This window comes from Podarcis erhardii (genome assembly GCF_964252035.2).
Source record: "Podarcis erhardii genome assembly, chromosome: 9".
Lineage (NCBI taxonomy): Eukaryota > Metazoa > Chordata > Lepidosauria > Squamata > Lacertidae > Podarcis > Podarcis erhardii.
In genome coordinates this window covers 35,181,929-35,203,127 of record NC_138512.1, presented here as the reverse complement: position 1 = coordinate 35,203,127, position 21,199 = coordinate 35,181,929, and the positions used below count along the sequence as shown (strand labels likewise).

Here is a 21,199-nt window from a genome sequence, read left to right as displayed (position 1 = left end):
GAATTAGCTCTTGCTAAGTAAATTAAAGCAGCAGTCATTTTCTAACATGTTTATGGGACGCTCCCAAATAAAAATGCATAGAAATGGGTTGCACATTCTTTCTTCTTTTTATAGCTTTTGAACTGATAATGTTTGAACAGCTAGATACGGTAAATACCTAGAAATGATGCTGTCACAATCTATGGTGCAAGTCTAAAAAGGACCATTGGCACCAGCAGAGCATCAAAAGCCACAGTGTTTATACCAGCTCACAAAACATCCTAGAGTCAGTTGCTAGTGTAGCAACTCAGACTGGTGGAATTCCTTCCATACAGCTGGACTGTTCATGCTTTGCATGAGTCAAGTGTGAGTGAAAAGAGGATGTCTGGCAAAACCAAGCACAGAGCCGATGCACTTCATTAAGATGGGTATGTGTGCATGTATAAACATTAACTCAAAAGCATGAGCATCAGGCCTATAGACATCACAGAACACTGACAAACACAATGGACAGTGCTACTGCACACAGCAACCATGTGTCACATTTACATGACTGTGCACTGCCTAGACAGTATTACAGCAGCATTCGTATACCCAAAGATCAATCAAGAACTGGGTGAGGAAGGACAGCAAATCAGAAATTGAGTGAATAGTAAGCATTACACCATAGGATGTCTAGTAGGAGACTGGCTGGCTTCCATCAGCAAAGGTCCACAAGCAGTAACAGCCTTTTGTAGATACATATCAGATTTGTTTGAGGATTATTACTTTTATTTATTTAGAAAAGTATTTCTATTCCACCCTCTTGCAAATCATCTGGGTTCTGTCTTCGACCTTATCTGCTTTAATCTTATCTATTCCTTATGCAAAGAAGTGCAGCTACTGTGAGATTTGCTGTCTCCCAGTTTGCCTCAGAGCAGGAGTGAGGAGCCACAGCATAGCTGCTATCGAGATCTGGTTCCTTGGTTAATTTTCTACCAGTTATTTGTGAATGAAAATTTTACCACTAGTATTAGAGATATATCCCTGTACAGAAATATTCCAAAGTATTCTGGCAATACAGCCAATATGATTTAGAGATATGGGATCTGTTCCCGAAGTGGAAACAGTTATACATGCGGATTCTAAAATAAGTCGGGTAAATATTAGTGAATGGTTACAGCTTTTCCTTGTCTGTTATAAGAAACACGAGGTACATCCAGATGCTGTTCTACTATAATCTACAAATAGAATTGAAGCTGACCACCCACACTTCTGGAGATCTAGCAATTTTTTATTGCATATACAATGTATGTTTTAGCAATATAGCAAGTATGGCATAACCATGTAGGCAGTGTTGTGTATGTGTTCCTGTGTGTTTTTATAGTTTGTGAAGCAGCACAACTGCAAACATTTTAGGAAGTTGTTTGGTTTTTTTAAAAAAATGCCTGCAAAAAGATTGCAGCTAAACTTACTTCTGAGTAAACATATTTACAGACCAGGCTGAAAACGCCTGATCTCCAGTTGTGTCGATTTCACAACTGGATCCAGTCATTTTCACCACCCAGCTAGGAAACCTGCTGGCTTGGTTTTGCCAATTGCATTCTTCTGTACCCCAAGCACAGGGCTAGAGGATCATAGCCTTACATGACTACAGCTGGGAAACTGAGCATCACAATCACTGTGCACTGCTCTCAAGGCAACCAACAAATAATTTACAGTGAGATTAAGGAATACTGAGCACTAGCCATATTTAGGTCATGAATAACTTTATGAAAATCAAACCACAGTCTAATGGTATTGGAGGCAGGGCACCTTTCAGAGAAGTGAGCTGACAGTGGCTTGGTTTGCACATCACATTAAACTATAGTTCAAAGTGCTGGTTTTTACCTATAAAACCTTAAACAGGTCAGGACCGCAATACCTCAAGAACTGTGTCTCTTCATATGAGCCTACCCAGACCATGAGAGCATCCTCTGAGGGCCTTCTTCATGTGCTTCCTTCACAAGAAGTCTGGAGGGTAGTAACATGAGAGCAAGCCTTTTCTGCAGTGGCTCCCGTTTGTGGAATGCTCTCCCTAGGGAGGTTCAGTTGGTGCCTTCATTTTACACCTTTAGGCACCAGGCAAAAAACTGTTCCTCTTTAACCAGACCTTTAGCTGATTAACATCTTGTACCCCTTTTAAATGTGTTTGTGGGAGGGATGGGGGAAGAGGCTACTGATTTTTTGTTTTTGTTTCTTGTTTTTATCATGTATTTGGTGTTTTTATATTGTATTTTTATGTTGTGAACCACTCTGAGATCTGTGGATGAGAGACAATATATTATTAATTAATTAATTAATATGATTTAATAGTGCATGCTGCTTAGAAGCCCCCACTTCCGTGGGGAACCACTTTCCTATTGCTGTTCCAGGGAATAAACAAACCAGAGGCTAACCTGCCTGAACCAGTATTTGTGGTTTGTTTCTCTCCAAACAAACCAGGAGCAGAATCCAAGGTTTGTTATTGGCTTGCTGCTCATGGCTTATTTGGGGGAAACAAATCTTGAGAGCTGGCTCAGGTGTAATATGAAGCCAGTTTCTGACTTGCTTTCCTTGTTGGTGAGCCCAATCCCCAGGTGACACTCCATAGATTGTGATGTGTCAGAACTGTGGATTAAAAACATGACCTTCATATGGTCGCGTTCCCCCCCACACCCGAAATGTACTGGCTCAAAAGGAATATTTGTAATACAGTGGTACCTTGGAAGCCAAAGGGAATCCATTCTGGAAGTCCATTTGACTTCAAAAATGTTTGGGAACTAAGGTGCAGCTTCCGATTGGCTGCAGGAATGTCCTGCAGCCAATTGGAAGCCGTGGAAGTTGCATCGAATGTTTAAGTTCCAAAGAACATTCAGAAACCGGAACAATCACTTCCAGTTTTCGATTGTCCAGGAGCGAAAACGTTCAACTCCCAAGGCGTTTGAAAACCAAGGTACAACTGTACATGGAGTTTTTTTTCTTTTCAGCCCTGTTTTTGTCTGATTTATTCATAATTTATTTAACTAGATTTATAGACTGCTTAATTAAATCTGCCCTCTCCATAAAATAGTATAAAATATTAATAAGAACATGCTGATAATATCAAGAGACTGTAAAAACAAGGAGACATAATAAAAATACCAAAATATAGATACAATCAACACAGTTTAAGAACAGATATGCATAATAAAATTACATGTCTAGATAGGCTTGCCTAAAGAAAACAAGTTATTAGCAGGTGTCAAAAGCCCTGCCCCAGTTTGGCGGTTAATTTCCTCCCCAAGGAGGCAACAGCAGGAGTGGGAAATGAGCCAAGATGGGACTTTGGGCAACAGGAACCACTACACCATTCATTCACATTACCGTAAATCATAGTTTGTTTTAGGGCTGGACGATAACTGGTTTTCAGTATCACGATGTATCACCAGCTAAACATCGTGATATATCGATATATCACAAGATCTGAAATAAGGCAGGAACTACGCAGAGGTGAACAGGACAACGTCCTGGCAACTGCTACTACAGTACTTAGGGGTCTAAAATGGATAAATGACAATATTGATCATCACACACTCAGTTTCATCAGCAGGCAAGCCAAAATGCATTCAAATGAGACTTTTAGTTTGGGGCTTGGCTACCAAATGTTGGTATTCAGAACAATCCAAAGTACGGTGATGAGTCATAGTGAATACAAATAATCTGGGACTGCCAACAAATCTGCTAGGTAGGAGAAATGGCAGCAGCCTGGCGGTGGCAGAATCAACAATGGCAGGGGGAGGCTGAAGCAGCAGCAGCCTGCCTGGCAGCAGTGCCACAATAATCAGCAGCCTGTTAAGCTTCACCACGGCAATGGGTGGCAGTGGCAGAAGCAGCAGTCTGTGAGGCTTTGTCATGGTGGTGGCAGGAGACAGTGGCAGAAGCAGAGGTGGCCTGCAACGCCTCGCTGAGGGGTAGTAGTGCCCAGAGCGGGTAAATGTTGGCAATTCCACCCACCATTGCACTTACTTGGGAGTGCATTCAGAGGTTATGGGGTGGGGTGTTTTGTCTATATGTGATTTTGGCTTTATGCGTTACAGTGGTACCTCGGGTTACAGACGCTTCAGGTTACGGACTCCGCTAACCCAGAAATAGTACCTCAGGTTAAGAACTTTGCTTCAGGATGAGAACAGAAATCGCGTGGCAGCAGCGGGAGGCCTGATTAGCTAAAGTGGTACCTCAGGTTAAGAACAGTTTCAGGCTAAGAACAGACCTCCGGAACCAATTAAGTTCTTAATCCGAGGTACCACTGTATCTTCAAAACATATCCCCCCTTAAATTGAGAGACGACTGTATATATTAGCCATAACCATATTTATGCTGGAAGAGGTGAATACAACAAATCTGACTACAGCCTTCCAACTTACATAATTTTGACCTGGGAAATAGTTGCCTATCCCATAACAACACATTTTGAGCCCAAAATGCTTATTTGGTTCACATTTTGGTGCTGTGGTATATTTGGTTGTGTTTTAGAACCCTCTGGTTTTTATATGTCTAATGACACATAGCAAATTGGACACAGAAAGCAAATTAAGTCTAATTTTCTAAGCAATTAATTACATTTGCAAATCATGTTACTAGATGCTCTTCTGAAATCATCTCTCCCACCACATTAGCACCAGAAATAGATGGTTTGTTTCAACTGCTTTCGAAGGGTTACTGTTGCATGGTAATCCTCTTGAATGGCATTTTTAAGATTTTTGTTGTTGCTGTTTCCAATAATGAAAGCCAATTTATCCCACAAGAGGGTGGAACAGGCAGCCTGGTGAAACTCATCCTTCACTTCACAGCTATCTAAACACCCAACATGAACTTGTTCTGTAGAAAAACTGATTCATGGATACAGGAGGCCAATTGCAACTGAACCGTGTATTGAGACCTCTGTGGTACAGTCAGCAATCTCTACCAGGTGATCTCTAGGGAGGATTTTCCCCTCGCTGACCTAGTCTATGGGATCTCTGCCAAAACGTATATTATCTGGAAATCGTTCTCAAAGTCACTGCATGTGTTCAAAATTGCTTTCTCAAATGTGAAATGTTATAGGTACACATAAACATGAGTTTTAGTTCAAAATAATAATAAAAAATATATTCCCAAGCGTTACATTAGACTTCCACAAACAATTTCCTAGATGTTTCTGTTTTACAAGCGTAGTAGCTGTGTGGTAATAACTGACTTCTCCTGGATGTCATCTTGTTTAGTTTCCTGCTGCCAGACTTAAATGTTCTCACATTGCTGAACCTTTATTGGTAAGGTAATAAAAGTGTGTATCTTGTGTCTAAGGCTACATCCACATCTTGAAAGTGCACCCAATGCCTAAGGCCACATTGGCACATCTCAGGGCTGCCTGTCTTGTACACAGAACTGTGGCCCCATCTGCCAGGAGTGCCAGCTTGGCTCCGCAACCTTGGGAGGTGCTGTGGGTGCAATGTAAATTGCATGGCCCTGGCACCGAAATTTGTGGGTGTCCTGCCCCTTCATGGGGAATTTTCTGGGTTCTTGGGCACCCAGGGCCCCAGGGAGTTGGCACCTATGCCATCTGCACTACCCATTTAAAGCAGTATCATTCTACTTTAAATAGTCATGGTTTTCAAGCCATGGGTTATGAAGCTGACTTGCTAAGACTAACCAAACAGTTCCGAGTTTGGATAACATGGGAAACTATTGTTAACATTGTGGAAGCTATGGTTGACACAGGAAGCCTCTCCTCAGCTGCGGAAGGGCAAGTCAGTGGAGCGGGAGTACACAAGCCTAGGAAAAAGCTAAGTTGATTCATGTCATGCTAAACTGTGGCCTGAACCATGGCTATATAGAGTCACTGAATTTGAGCTCCTTCTGTTTCCTACTGTGCAAATTAAAGATCTATGCGGATCTTACCACATCAGGAAGGAAGGAAGGAAGGAAGGAAGGAAGGAAGGAAGGAAGGAAGGAAGGAAACACAGTGCATACGCACATTGTGCCATAAAATGTTCATCTGGAAAGACCCTAAGACTATTACTAAATATCTGTGATGTGATGCAGGTGGGTTCCTTATGCTGTAATTTGGTTAAAAGATCATATCTGGACACAAGTCCTAGATTCTTTCTAAAATCCACGATTTTTCACATCCCATCACAAAAGTAAGGAATAGAATGTAGAAATGCTTGTTTAGAATTTGAAAGTGTTCCCATAAAGGAGATTATCCTAACTTAAAACAATCTCCTCTATGGAAACATTTACCGGTATAATGTTTAGACTCTAACCTAAACTTATTGCATTATACCCACACTTCACTGTGCCTGGTCAATTTTGTCTTATTCTTCTGCAAAAGCAAAACGATATTTTTCTATTTCGTTTCAGACACCATTTCTTTAACTGCGGAAAATTTCAGTTCTGATTGGGGGATTTCTGTTAATTTAGCAGTTAAAGACAGAATAAGAGTAGCCATTCTTTGAATGTTTACATATTCCACACAACAGGACTTCAGAACTTTAAGATAACTATTTAGAATGGAAACCGCATACATTCCGCAGATATTCTCAGCAAGGAATTAACAACACTACAAAATAAATACAGTCTCAGGGTTGTTGTTTTTTCTTCCAAATTTATACAAGTGTGGCTAGAAACATAATTTCAGTATATTGTGGAATCACTCATCAGTTCTTCACAAGGAAGACTATGAAATACTTCAGATCCATAAATGCACATTTCAATTGTTTGACATATATGGGCACTCTTGGGTCTGTTCATGAGCCAAGAGAGAGAGAAAGAGAGAGAACTTTTCATTGAAAACATATGGAACAACTAACATAGAAACCAACAAAATTCTTCCATTTGTTCTCTGGCACTACAGCCTTCAGGGAGATCCAGTTAGAATAATAAAAAGACAAATACTGAGCAACAGCTTTCATTATGTTAATGATCTGAAATACCATAAGTGGGACGTGAGTAAACTCAAGCACAAATAACAAGGGGGATTTTCTTTGCTCTGACCACATTTATTGTGCTTCCCTTCCCAGCCCCAATCAGTGCAAGATTATATGTAACCAAAGATGCTTGGAAACTCAGATTTGACTGGATGGGATAATTGTGGAATAATTCTGAATCATATGGCTGTACCTGAGAGCCTGCAAAAGAAGCACATGCAGCGCATGTCTACTAAGAATTAATATATTTCTATTCTAACCCCTGCAGAAGACTAGCGGGGGTGGGGGACCCCCTCCTCTTTTAGCACAGAGGAGCCCGGCTGGCAGGGCAGCATCTCAGCCCCAGAGGCCACTAGTATGCCTGCTGAAAGCTCCATGGGCATAGATCTACACTGACACGTGTTTCCACCTGCAGTAAGGACCACTTTGGGGCATCCAGGAGGCATCCTGTGAGCTGGGCCAGGGATGGTCTTGGATCTGCCAAATCAAAGCTCCTTCGCCCCCCTGGAATGGCTTTGGATTGTAACCTGTACCTATGCCAGCCTTGAGCTTGCACAGTTATTTTCTCTCTCGTGGAAAGGATAGGAAATTGGAAATGGAACCATGCCATAGGAGTTAATGTCTTTTTTAAAAAAACCTTCTTCCTTCTGACCAGAGTGAACCATCTGAGTGAACCAAATCTGAGTGAACCATCTCAGATTTGGAAATGGTAAAACTCCCAACCCACTTAGAATTGCTCCATAAATTCCTCTTAAGTTCCAAGGAATGAACTCACTAGTGTTATATTTAGGATTACAGCCACAGTGTTAATTTTGTTAGGATTTTTCTAAATAATTTAATAAAAACTACCCCCACATTTGCTGAGTGACTAAGCTCATCCATGCAGACTATTGCAACTACTTGAAATACATTCTTTATCTATGTTTCCCTTGCTTAGCTTTCTTCCTCAATATCCCACTATCAGTATGGTTTATTTCTGGAAGTGTACTCAATCCTTTTGCTGGCTTCTTCATATTGCTGGTACCTCTTTAAAAGTTTACCCCAAACCATATGGCTTAGCTTAGGCTGCCTTGGTTATTGCATGCCAGCTTTCCTAATCTATAATACACAAGGGAGGATGTGGTGAGCGATATAACTGACCACATTTTTCTTCTTCCTTGATCTAATGGATCAGATACCTGCATCAGCTGGATGTATGAACATCAGAAGACCAATAACAAAGGATACTTTCCTGCTTTGCTCATCATGCATTTCCAATTGATCCCAGTTTTATGGAAATTTTATTCCAATTATTTGAAAGCGTTAACCCATCCAAAAGAGAAATATGTTGTGCAGCTGCACAATGGAGTAAAGGCAGGATTGTTCCAGCTGGGGCAGACAGAGAAGGGCTACTCTGGCAGAAGCAGAAAGACAAGAACAGTCTGAGAGCAGCACCAGGTAGCCTAGCAAGCATCAGGTGCAGCTCTCAACCTGTTCATACGGTATATTGTTGTTGCCAAGGACTGGCCCTACCATTAGAGAGAGTGGGCCACTTCTGATAATCAACTTTGGGTGATATGAAAGGGCCACGAAGTGCTTATTTAATTTATCATTATTGTATTTATCATTATTGCCAGAGGAGAGGTGCAATCTAGTTCTATGGGAGAGGGAGAAAAATGTCTATCTACTTTCTCCACACGAGGCATAATTTTATACACTTCTTTCATGTTCCCCCATACTTCCCTTAAAACAATAACAACAACCCAAAGGTTGTAAGCTTCCTCATAGGGCAGTTTCTCCAGCTCCCTGATTATTTGAGTCACTGTTTTCCACCTCTGCAATGTTTTGAGAACCAACCGTAATTCTTACCAACAAATCTTCAAATTCTTCCCTGTATAGCAGTTGATTCCTCAAACAAACACCCAGGGCTTGAGATGATGCTTGGATTACTGTTTCCTGGTGGGTGAAATGTCATATATAGATGTGTGGTAGTCCCTGAAATCAGCAATGATAAATTGATGCTTCAGTTTATGAATTTAATAACCAAAGGCTTTCTAAGGTGGTTCCCAAACTATGGTATGTGGACCACCAGTGGGCTGCAAGCTTCATTCAGGTGGTCCACTATGGTATGTCCATGTTAAATGTGCTTCTTTCTTACATTGTTTTTTGTTGTACAGTATAAAGGAAAAAAAGAAGCAATGAAAAATAAGGCAGCATCTAACACAGTGTATTACAATTGCTACAGCTAGGAGAAAAAGCATTAAGTGGTCCACCAAGAACCTCAGCATTTTAAGTGGTATTTGGCAGGAGGGAGGTGGGGAGTTTTGGAATCCCTTTCATAAACTGATTAGGAGTAGTTCAGCCTCACCCAACCTAACAACCTCCCACATGTTACTAGATCACAACTCCCATAATTCCAAGCTACGCTGGCTAGGCCTTATGGGTGTTCTAGCGGGCACCTGGAGAAGGCTGGACTAGGTCATCATTTGAGTTTATATAAAAATTGCATGCTTTCTGCAAGACTTATTGTATCTTATCTGTATCATTTTGCATCATTGTGGCTGCATTCATATTGTATGGGAGTTTTTTTGTTTCGTTTATTTTAAAAGGGGGATTCACAGCATCATTTCCATTTATATACGACCTTCAGTTACATATTTTTTTAGCCACCATGAAAGACCAAGGTTGTGAAAATCAGTTCAGACTCAATGTCCTCCCCTCCCTCCATTTTTGGTGTAGCACAGGGCAGTCAGTATTCTCAAGCATGGCAAATTGTTTCATTCAAGTTATTTCACATGATATTAAAATTTATTCCCCCCCAAATTGTTTCTGACATTTCCCATGGTGTTGCCAAGTAGATATATCTGTTCCTGGTTTAGCTATGCCTGAAAGAATTTTCTTATAAGAAATTGCCATTGGGTACAGGGTACAACAGAAAGTTATAAAATTACCTGCTGTTTTTAATATTTAAAAAAACTTAAGGAATTCAAACTTCATCCGTGAGATCCAACCTAGCTGGCACATAAGCTTTTCCAGTCCTCCCAACAGCTGCTAACCCCACACTAACCAGTTGGTAGGAATCAGAGTTGGGGAAAACACTACAGATCAAACATTGTGAAACAGCTGGATTCCATAAGACTATGTGGCTTTGATCTAGGACTTAGAATCCAGAGGGACCTTGCTGTTGCATGGGGTTTGTCTAGATAGTCCATGAACCCCTTTCCAAAGTTATGGACAGGTCCTTCTAAATGCCTGTCCTTCTGTTGCTGCTGTTAATGTCCCTTTAATTTGGTTGTAGCATCACCCTGGTACCTATCTACCTCCTGTGAGTAACACAATGACCCATTGCATCGTTCATTCCCACTTGCCTCCAATGCACCCAGTGTCACTTAATCACTTAACTGAGGGACAGAGAAGCTGTGGCCCTCCAAATGTTGTTGGACTCCAACTCCCAACAGCCTTCCTCAACCAGGTGCCCACCAGATGTTTTGGTCAGAGATGATGGGAGCCAACATTTCCCCATCCCTAGTCTCATCCTTAATGGGTGTCAGGGACTAGCAGGATGCTGACCAGTGTGCGCTGGTGGAAGTGGGGTTGGAGTCCAACTTGGGAGCAGGGGGCAGGGTTCAGTGATTTGTGGGGAACTGTACCAGCCAGGAGGCAAGAGCCAGAGACTGCAGAAGATTCAGAGCAGGAGGAGGAAGAGGCAGATCAGGCAGGTGAAGGGTCAAGTGCTTCTCGACCCTCTCCTGTACCACTGTCTCCCAGAACCAAGAGGGGACTGAAAAGGGATGAGCAAAGGAAGTTTCCATGCAGGAATAGCCTCCAGCTGTGTGTGTGCAGCCTGTCAGGGGAAGGCACATAAACTGGTGGAGGGGGAGCGGTCCTCTGTTGCTTCAACTGTTCCATAGAGTGTGGACCTGGGAATAGCTGCCTAGACACTAGATTGGTAAGCCTAAGTATCCAGAGCTATATAAGGGACTGTAAGTGTTATCTTTGGCAATAAAGAGTTAACTATCTGGCGTGTGCATTCCTTTGGCTAGGAAGTGCCCTTGACAACAGGTGTCTACTACTTACATATTCCTGTTGTGTCTCCAGCAAGCCTTATCTGTTCCAACTCTTCATCTTTTATCAGCTGGGGGTCTGGGAGCCCCAATTTAATTTCTACACAACACTCCAGATTTGATACCATGCTCTGTGTAGTAAGCCTATCAGGCAGTGCCTTACTGGTGTTAGAAAAGGCCTAGTAATGGGCACTTTATCAAGAGTATCTTCAAACTTGAAGCTGATCCTGCCTGAGGGAGCTCATCTAAGAAAGAATAGTAGACAAACAATGCAATCATTTATTACTACTTTTATTCTTACTTGCTTGACCATGAGCCTCTCGATAAGATCTTATCTCACGAATGACAAAATTATGCCTTTTTATTTGTGCAGATTGCCTTGAAACCAAAGCCATATAACTCTGCAGCTGTGAATGTACTCAAGCAGGACCTTGTATTATTTATGTAGCGTGCTTCTAGTTTGATATGTGTTTAAGTCTGCAGGCTTTGGTATATTCCTGTGTGCTGGTTCCAGCTTTTGAAGGGTGCTTAGGGAAGATAGCAGTGTGGGCCACTTTCTCTGAGAGGAACCCCTCTGCAACACCATCACTGCTACCCATTTACTTCTTCTGAGCTCAGTCCTTACAACCACCCAGTGGTGCTGGCCTGAGGCATTTTGCCACTGTAGGCAAATGCTCCGCTGTAGATTGGGTCCCGCCCACTCTGTGCCCCTGCCGTTGCCAATATTCTTCTTATCCCGAACCCCTTAACATCAAGTCTGATGAAGAGCTCTATCTGAATTGAAAGGTTGTGCACTATTTTGTGATGTTTTCATTGGTCATAATAAACAACTTCTGGATTTATTTATTTTTCCGAAATAGATGTGACAATTTAACCAGCAGCCACATCTTCTAACTTTAAAAAGGTAAAGGACCCCTGACCATTAGGTCCAGTTGTGACCGACTCTGGGGTTGCGGCACTCATCTCGCTTTATTGGCTGAGGGAGTCAGCGTACAGCTTCTGGGTCCTGTGGCCAGCATGACTAAGCCGCTTCTGGCGAACCAGAGCAGTGCACGGAAACACTGTTTACCTTCCCGTACCTATTTATCTACTTGCACTTTGACGTGCTTTCAGACTGCTAGGTTGGCAGGAGCAGGGACCGAGCAATGGGAGCTCACCCCGTCATGGGGATTCGAACCGCCGACCTTCTGATCAGCAAGTCCTAGGCTCTGTGGTTTAACCCACAGCACCACCCACGTCCCTTCTAACTTTATGGACCTCTTTTTTCCACTTAGCTTATTTTGGGTGAGTATGTTCTCTCTGAGAGAATGGCAAAGTGCACCCCAGGATTTGGGCAAATTTCTGCCATAGCTTTCATGCTCAGAATAGGAAAGTGAACATTAAACAGCAGCAAGGAGGAGAAACAGCAGGGTTAGAAAGCTCCAGAGCTCAGCAGTGGGCCCCTCTGAGAAGAAGTGGTCAGGTTCCCAACAATGCCAGCTCCTGACACCAGTCCTTATACATGTGGTACTCTTCCCACATGTTCAAAGTGCTGGTGTAAGACTCCTGAAAAGCAACTCTTGTCTGCTTTTTACCGATACAAAGCAACAACAGAAGCCTAATACCTTTGTTAGGGTTAAATTAAAAGTTACTAAGCAGTGAGCAAGCTTCTGGGTTCACCAGAGCTCCTCTGTTGATTGGTTGTCTAAAGAGTAGTGGGGAGAGAAAATGTTGCTGGGCCCCGTTCCAGATTTTAATAGTCTTAAACTGGAATAGAGGGGCTGACTAATAATGCAAACCTATGGTTTTTTTAAACTCAGAATTAAGTCGCTCTGCAACTTTGGGACTTGCTCCCTTCTAGGTATGTTTAGTTTTTCGAAGCATGCCTCACTGAACATATTTGGACTTAGTTCTAAGTAAAAACAGGATTGGGCACAGCCCAAGAGCAGTGGCTATTCTTCCTTTGAAAATATGAAATGTAGCTGTTGTTTTGATCTAACATGGGACAAAATATATAGGTATTTTTTGGGTACCGGGATGTTGCTTAAAGGCAGGCTGCAGTCGTATTGATGTTCACCTGGGAGTAAGCCCCATTGAACTCAGTGGGGCTTACTACTGAGTAAATATGCATCAGATTGTGCTGAATGTAAGCTATTGAAAACAGATGGTTGGAACATGTGCTTATATGTGTGGTGGGAAGAGCTACATATTCCAAAACTTTTGATGTGGTAAGTACATATCCAGAGCTATCGTACTTGTGCTTCGTATTGGGAGTATAAATCCGCTCTCACAGTAGCAACTATCAATAGCTTTCTGGAGTATGAAAAGTTCACTGGGCAGGAAGGAGATACTGTGTCATGAGAATGAAAGCAGCATACAGGCTTTTGGGTATTATGTATTAGTTTAAGACATTTTTGATGATATTAATTTATGTGCAGGGTCTATTTCTTTGCATTATTGTTCAAATGCCACTTATATTAGTAATATTTTTGTTTCCCCTTTTTTCCTTCAGTGTATGCTTTTCGACAATTATAGCAGTACTTCTTTAAAAAGTTTAGCTTGCAAACTTTGCTATGCTTTGAAGTTGGCTTAACAGGGGGGTGATGATAATATTGCACTAACTTGCCTTGTTAGCCTTGTTAGCCACCTTTTAAATATTTATTTAATATTAAAACACTGTGCCCACTCTGATTTTTATATAAAAAGGTAAGAAAATGGCCTACTTTCAGAAAGTGAGCTTGGATTGGTAGAGGCCATCACTGACAACTGAACGAGGTGTTGATCGCGGGTACAAAATACACGTTCCCCCCAACCAGTCGAATGCCAGAAATTGCATCGTCTGCCTTTTACCAAACATAGACCTCACCCAGTTCGCTGGAACTGCAAAGGGTTGGTGATATTATTATCGTTGGTGCCAAGGCGCCCCTTTGGAAAGCAGCCTGTGACGTCGTCGCCGACAACAGCCCGGAATCCCAAGTGATGGGAAAGGAAGCAATTGGGGACTTATTGCTGCCAGGTGACAAAGGGAAACGCTCAATAGCTGTTGTGCTGGGGCGGATGAGGGGCGTGGCAGGCAGACCGGCTGGTCGGATAAAAGCCACATTGTGTTGAATAATTAACTGTTAATTGGCGCTAAACACTCCCTTCTGCCTGAGTCGCCTGGGAAGATTCGCAGAGCGAGGGAGTTCCAAATTTATTTTGTACAAACTGATAGTCCCGGGTGGAGAGGGGAAAGCTTTGCGCGCTTTCCTCCCCCCGACCCACTCCCTGGCGCGCGCAAGCACCCGTGGGCATCCCGCCCCCTGCGGGATGACGAAGAAAGCCCCGGGGCGGCCCAGATAAAGCGTGGCCCCGCCACAGGTGCGCCAGAGCAGCCCGGAGACGGAGAGCCCGGGTGGTTTGTGCGCCGTGTTATTTTTGGACATCCCCGGCATTCCTCCTCCTCCTCCTCCCCCCCCCCGGCCCAGCCCCCCGCGCGCTCCTGCTGCAGGCTCGGCGAGAGAGCGCGCGCACCAAGACGCGCAGCTCCGGGGGAGCAAGAACAAGAGCAACAAGTTGGCCGCCCGCCAGAGGACTTCAGCTCGCCTTGCTCGCTGCCAGCAGCCTTTGTTCTTGCTTGGGAATCGCTCCGGACTCCTCGCAGGCGGCGAGCCGCTTCTCCCGTCGCCGGCTCCTGCGGCACCTCCCGGTAAGTGGCGGCGAATCCGTCCGCTGCCTATTAATTCCCTCTCCCTCTCTCGCCCATTCTGCAAAGTGGGCTGAATTGAGAGCAGCCGGGTCGGAAGCCGGCGAGCTGCTGATAACCCGAGAACAAGGAGGCATGAAGAGCGGTAGGTAGATAGGTAGGTAGATCAATAGATAGCTGGGGGGGGTGTGCATGGGTTGGGTCTCTTTTTCCTAACACTGCGGTAAGTCCCAGTGGTTATAGCGAATTAGCAGCCGTGATGCATTGAGGCGAGGGGAACTGCTCAAAATGTGACTTATTTTTGTGAATGATCCTAGTCGTGCTCAGAACTGTTTCTTTACCTGAAAGTTTATGTTTCTGCCTTTTCTCCCCTGAAAAGAATGCAGGGCTTTTGCTAAAAAAGATGCCGAAGCGTTTGCCTTGTTGCTAAAATAAAAGGAGGGGCTTTGTTATTGGGCTCTGAGTAGTGAGCTTACTTTTTTTGTAAAGGGGGAGGAGGGTCTTTCCTGGCTAGCAATAATAAGATAGCTCTGTCGAAGTTGTACTGTTTAATTCTTTAAGCCGCTTGTGTGCGCATGCCTCTGGCTCTCCAGAGGTTGTAAAGCACCTATCTGCATCCAGGCAGCATTGCTTAATGGGTGGGGACAGTGGGAGTTTTAGCCTGGTTAGCACCTGAATGTCCTCCGGTTAGCCACCCCTGACAAGCGATGAGTACCTGAGCTGCGGGTATTATTCTGTCCGATACAAGTAACAGAAGTCAATAGTAGTTCATGTACACCATCCCACCCACTTCCCCTTGCAGGACTCTGCTCAATGAAAGTCACAAATAAGCCATTCTTTAGAGCAGCCTGTTCATTCATTCCGCACTGTCTTCTCTCCAGCACCCCCTCGCTCTCAGCTTCTCAGTATGATTTACACAAAGCTAAAAAAAAACCAATAAAGGTACCAAAATATCTGAGCATGCGTTGTTTTGAGTGAACCACAGGGTTCAGTGAAAAATGCTTATTCAGGCTTTTGTGCTACTCGCTGCCCTCATCAGTTTTCTTTTTTTAAAAAAAATCCTATGTTTTCACCAGTAGCTAAGAGAGCTGGGCACAATCAGGCCAGATTGAAATACTTCAAAGGCCCGTTGAATTTCATGGGGAGAAAGTTCAATGCCCGCCTAACTTTCCTTTGAAATTAAAGAGATGGGTTTCTCTGCCCAGATCATGACTCCTCTGGTTGCTTTTGTATAGTACAACTTAGTTAAAATAGATGTGTGTATGGGGGTGGGATGGAGAATGGGAATATATCTCTGATAAGAACTGTTGTTCCCACAGTGGCCTGCAAGTTAATTAAATGATTGCTTTCGGTTTGCATTTCTTTGTGCGGAAACACACAGAGAGACTCCTGTGTTAAGTTGAAGTTTAGCAACAATCATAGAAACCTCTCATGACTCTAAATGAAAATTGGATGTTGTCTTAGCAATATTTCACTATACTAACTCTGCTGTCCTGCTTTGACAGCTAGGCTGGATCTATGAAATAAGAATCTTCCTTAGGAAGTGTTAGTTACAGATAGGTAGCCGTGTTGGTCTGCCATAGTCAAAACAAAACAAATTCCTTCCAGTAGCACCTTAAAGACCAACTAAGTCAGTTCTTGGTATGAGCTTTCGTGTGCATGCACACTTCTTCAGATACACACCTAAGGCGTGTACCTTAGGAAGTGCTGTGTCTTAATATTACTGATGTGCAGTAAAGTCATAATGCTACTTGCTGTTTGTGCTGGCCACAAAATCCAGCCAAATTCCCTTGACAAAAATGGTAATCTAGTCTGCTTAGGCAAACAGAGAAGCATAAAAAAGTTTAAAACTGTTGTGAACTGATAACTGTTCTGCAAGTGTTGTTAAGGTCATGATTGAGTGTGAATGGAAATGGTCAGAGTAAAGCTTGTTTCGCTTCTTTCCTCCTCAGTAGTCCTATCTAAGTCTGAATAACAATTCTGGCGTCTTCTGTTGATCTCTGCAGGGGCACACAGGGAACAAGTGTTCTGTTAATCTAATCAGCTGCTTACTAATGGGGATTTTGAGTTCTCATTTAATGTGGATGGAGCTTAAAGTTTCATTCTCTTTTCAGTGGCTTTCCCCCCCTTAACCCAGCAAATGTCGTCACTGCATTGAGGGAAACCATCTCCCTTGCATGCGGTTGTTTAGTCTATTTATAAGATAGAATTCACTCTGTTGGAACTGGAGACTGGAACTACCAAAGATTCCTCTTCAGAGCTAAAATTGGAATGGTCCTTTCTGAGTTTGTGCTTTTCAGATGGTACTGTATTATGTCTGGCAATGTTTTAAATTCCTCCATTTCCAGAGGTGCAATATCAATTCTGGCATGAGAAATATGCTGCTTACTTTGGGGGGGGGCAAGGCTGCAATCCTGAAAACCACTCACTAAGGAGTTAGCTCTGTTTTAATGCACTGATTACTTGTAAATAAACATAGGTTTGTATTGTAAATCAGTTCACGTTTCAAGAACTGGATTTTCATAGAGCTGGAAAGGACTAGAAAGTCGCAACAAATGGCCCTGCGTAAGGTCCCCTATAAATCCACCCCCTGCGGATTGCTGACCACCACAGTGCATGACAAATGGAAATCAGGAATGCACAAAAAGCACCAAGGTAAATATAGAGCAGCAGACAGCTCCAAAAATGCAAGCCGCAGGAAAAGTATGTGGGGAAAAGAGCGAAGCCTGGGTCACTGATTCTGACCTGGGATTCCCCACCACCACCTAATAAATCTACAGAGCCTCAGATGAAATACAAGACCACCCCACTCAACACATCTTCTCTGTGCTGAGTGCATGCAGTTTATGAAGACAAAGTCCGTCCTAAAACTTCTACATCTTAATTGTTTGAACTGCTGTGGAATAGTTCAATCTTATCATTAGTTGGAGCAAGTCAAACAATTAAGGTATAGAAACTAGATTCTAAAGGGTAGAAATAACCTGCTGTTTAGGGGATGGCTGTAGTCTTTCACCTTAACTTTGTTTTTGCTTGCACGGTGCACTGTTCTAAACATGTCATTTGACACTAAATGGGAACTCTCACATGGCTAATAATACAAATTTTGCTCTTGCTCTGGGAGCAGATGCTATGCGCTTGTTCAGGGGTTTACAATTGCAGTACTTAATTATTAATTGCCTGAATGCTTTGCTTAAATTAATGAGTAGAGAATTGAATCTCTCTCTATTAAACTTTTAGGTGTGGTTAATATTGGGGCTTCTCTTAAGAAATGCTGGCAATCTACCTACAAATTGGCAAGTGTACTCTCGTAATTCAGAGAGTAATGCATATGTCTGCACCTTGTTTGCAAGGTTCAGCCAATTTCCTTGACCATACAAACCATGGACTGAATGCTACGCCTGCTGACCTATTCAGCATACTTGGCCCACTTGGAAATGACATCACTGCACAATGCTGGCTGACAAATGTGAAGAGAGCTTGCAAACTTATGGAGGCAATGCTATGAGAGTCCAGGAGGGGAAGCAGACAAATTGGGTGGGAGGGATGACATTATTTCTGAGCTTTTCTTTCTTTTTTTTACCTCCACATCTCTAAATGATACCTGTGCCCTGTTGAATACTGAAAGTCACAACAAGGACTGTGAGATAGTACTGCGGGTTAATTGGCGTAGGAATGACAAGCTCCTTCTGTTTTTAAGGGGACGTAGGTAGCTTGGTACCATTAAAGAAGAAAAACATTGGCAGGATCACTAGGGTAAAATTACTTAAGGAGTTTTACATATTGATGTGTTGGTTACATTTTTATGGAAGCGCACAACAATGTGTTAGCAGTAAATATAGCAAGGTCAACGCTCTAGTCCAGGCACCCCCAACCTGCGGCGCTCCAGATGTTTTGACCTACAACTCCCATGATCCCTAGCTAACAGGACCAGTGGTCAGGGATGGTGGGAATTGTAGTCCAAAACATCTGGAGGGCTGAAGGTTGGGGATGCCTGCTCTAGTCTGTACTGATTGGCTGCTCCAAATATAGTTGGGTTTAGGAATACAAGGCCATCTTAGAATGCTGTAATTAACCAATGTATCTTCCAGCTGATTGTGGTGGTATATCTATATGCTTTACAGTTTGATTTGTTTTTTTTAAAAATCCCACACTGTTCTGTCTGGTATTATCCAGCAGCTGTGGTTTGTGGTCCCTTGCAGCGACACTATAGCAGTTCAGATGGTTTCCTCCCAGGCCGACTGAACCATGATGTCACTTTCTGCCTTCAAGGCTTTGGATTCCGCTCTGACTTTTTACCCTGGGGAAGTGGGAAATGTCCCAAAAGTCAATTCCAGCGCAAATCTGCCTGCTCCAGCATATTCTAGCGCTTGAAAAAGTTAGCCACCAATGACTTTTGTGGTCAGAGCAATTCAGAGCTGGTTAAATAGGATTTTGTAAAGGGAATGTGCAATATACATTTTAACAAAATACTATTTTTTGTGTTAATTTTCTGCCTTATTGAGACCACATGTCTGCAATCAATATATTTTTTTTTAACACAAATGTTTGGCTAGGTTGTTTGAACTGTTCTTTCTTTCTTTTATTGCTTGGAGAGAGAGAGTTGAATCATGTCAGAAGGCTTGGGTAAAGTTTTCCCACCCTCAGCTATTTAGCTGGGAGCCACCACCTGAGGCTGCTTGGTTGAGGGCAGGACTGGAATGGGAAGGAAACACCTGGAAGACTTCAGCCTGTATCTTAACCTTGTGTTTGCTCCTCCCACCCCTCAGGTACTTAGCTGGCAACCACAGCCTAGAGGCACAAGCTGAAGGGTTCTTGATTGTGGCAATCAGCCAAGCAATCCCTGTGGGCCCTGTGATTCCCCTTCTACAAGGAACACCTGTACTTTCATCAGCAAACCCCACCCTTGAGGTTCTGTTATAGAAGTCTCCATGGATTCTGATGGGGACGACAGCTGACAATCAGCATATTAAGGAAAGGGAGCAATTTGGTACATGTGGAATTGTTACTTGGCTGCTGCTGCATAGAAACAGGCAAACTGGACTCAACCCACCCTCAGGGTATTTCTCAGGGTGGGGAGAGATGCCAGGTATGCTGTAGGCAATGGGCTGCCCAGTGATAGGCCAATATCCTGAAGGGGAAATCACCGCTTTGCTGTTCATCTTTTTCGGATGCCATTGGGGACCAAGAACTGCACCCACATGAAAGTGGCAGATAGATGGTGGCAGTACCTTGAGTGAGGTGCAGGGAGATGAAGATCTCCCAGGGTGAAAGACTGGGAGAGGAAAGGAATATTGACAGGTGATGGCTGAGAAGGTCAGTCATTGTCTGTAAGTACCAGGATTAAGAGTTACTTTGGGATAGAGAGAAGATTCTGTAATTGTGCACTATTTTATATTTTTTGATACCATGCTGCTGATTTTATTCCTTACTTTCTATGCCCTCGCTGTTATGAGTATCTGTTTTTTATTGTTTTGTTATAATTGTATTTATATAACTGTTTCAATCATAGTATTGTCAAGACATTTTTGTTATGGGTTTACATTTGTGTTTCATGTTGTAAGATTTCCTGTGGTCTTCCGACGAAGGGCAGTATACAAATTAGCAACAACATCAACAACGTATAAAAGATTTTCCAATTGGAGGATATTTTGTACGATGGGCACACTGCCAATTCTTCATGGTAGACCCACACATTCCATGCCCCACATGAGAAATGAATTCTACGCATGTTTGGAAGGCTGACACGTTAGACAATAGGCATAAACGGCATAGTCCAAATCTTGCTGCATAAACCGCCATACAACTTTGACCAGATCTGCACATTCAGCAGAATGGGTTAGGAAAGAGGTGTAGGCAATAAAATGTAATAAGGGTGTAGGAAAAAGGTAATAAAATAAGCCTTGGAGCAAATTACATGTTACACTTCCAGAGGTTCATTACATGCATTGTATGTGTCAGGGATTGCCAACAAGCTTCTGGGAATGGTGGTGGTGGTTCTGGAAATGGCAACAGTTCCTTTGCTTGTGGTGAAGTTTTTCTGGATGTGTTGGGGTGCTGAGAAATGTGCTATGTGTGTGATTAGAAATATTTGGGCAGAGCAAAGTGGGGAGATGTATATGTAGAAGTGTGTGCATGGGTGAGAGAGATGTAGTTCATTTGTGTAATCAGTGTGGTGTGGCCAATTTAGCGTTACGCCACAAAATGGCAGCTGTTTTGTGACTGGCACTCGGCAAGGCACTTCTTATATGAGGAGCATTCAAAGATCTCTATTGCCACATCTATTAAGCACTGAAACATTCACTTCAAAATGGGGGTGGTGCTTAAAGTGTGGTTACGTTCCATAAACTGCCAGTCAGTGTAGGAAACTTAAAGATACTTGGGGAAAGTTGACAATAGCCAGGGATGCCAACTTGAATAAAATATTGGGGGGGGCAGGTAAGCCCACATAATGAATCACATGATGTGTCACACACACATAGGCGCCGACTCCATGGGGCCTGAGGGGGCCTGAGCCCCCTCAAAAATTCGTTTGGGGGGGCTCTGCCCCCCCCAATAATTTAAGAAAATTA

General features: G+C 43.1%; 2 protein-coding genes across 4 annotated transcripts in view; one reads left to right on the top strand and one right to left on the bottom strand.

Annotated features, from left to right (window-relative positions):
• The window catches only part of CBR4 (carbonyl reductase 4), a 239,934-nt gene that overhangs the window by 48,889 nt on the left and 169,846 nt on the right, over positions 1-21,199 (bottom strand). The window lies entirely within an intron of this gene.
• Positions 1-21,199, top strand: part of PALLD (palladin, cytoskeletal associated protein) — a 218,710-nt gene that overhangs the window by 46,512 nt on the left and 150,999 nt on the right. Inside the window, exon 1 of one of the 3 annotated variants that reach the window (XM_081875222.1) lies at positions 14,387-14,633. The exons of the other annotated variants lie outside the window; for them this stretch is intronic. The gene's annotated coding sequence lies outside the window, so the exon portion shown is untranslated. Of the gene's footprint in view, positions 1-14,386; positions 14,634-21,199 lie in introns of those variants that run through there. 3 annotated transcript variants of the gene reach the window in all.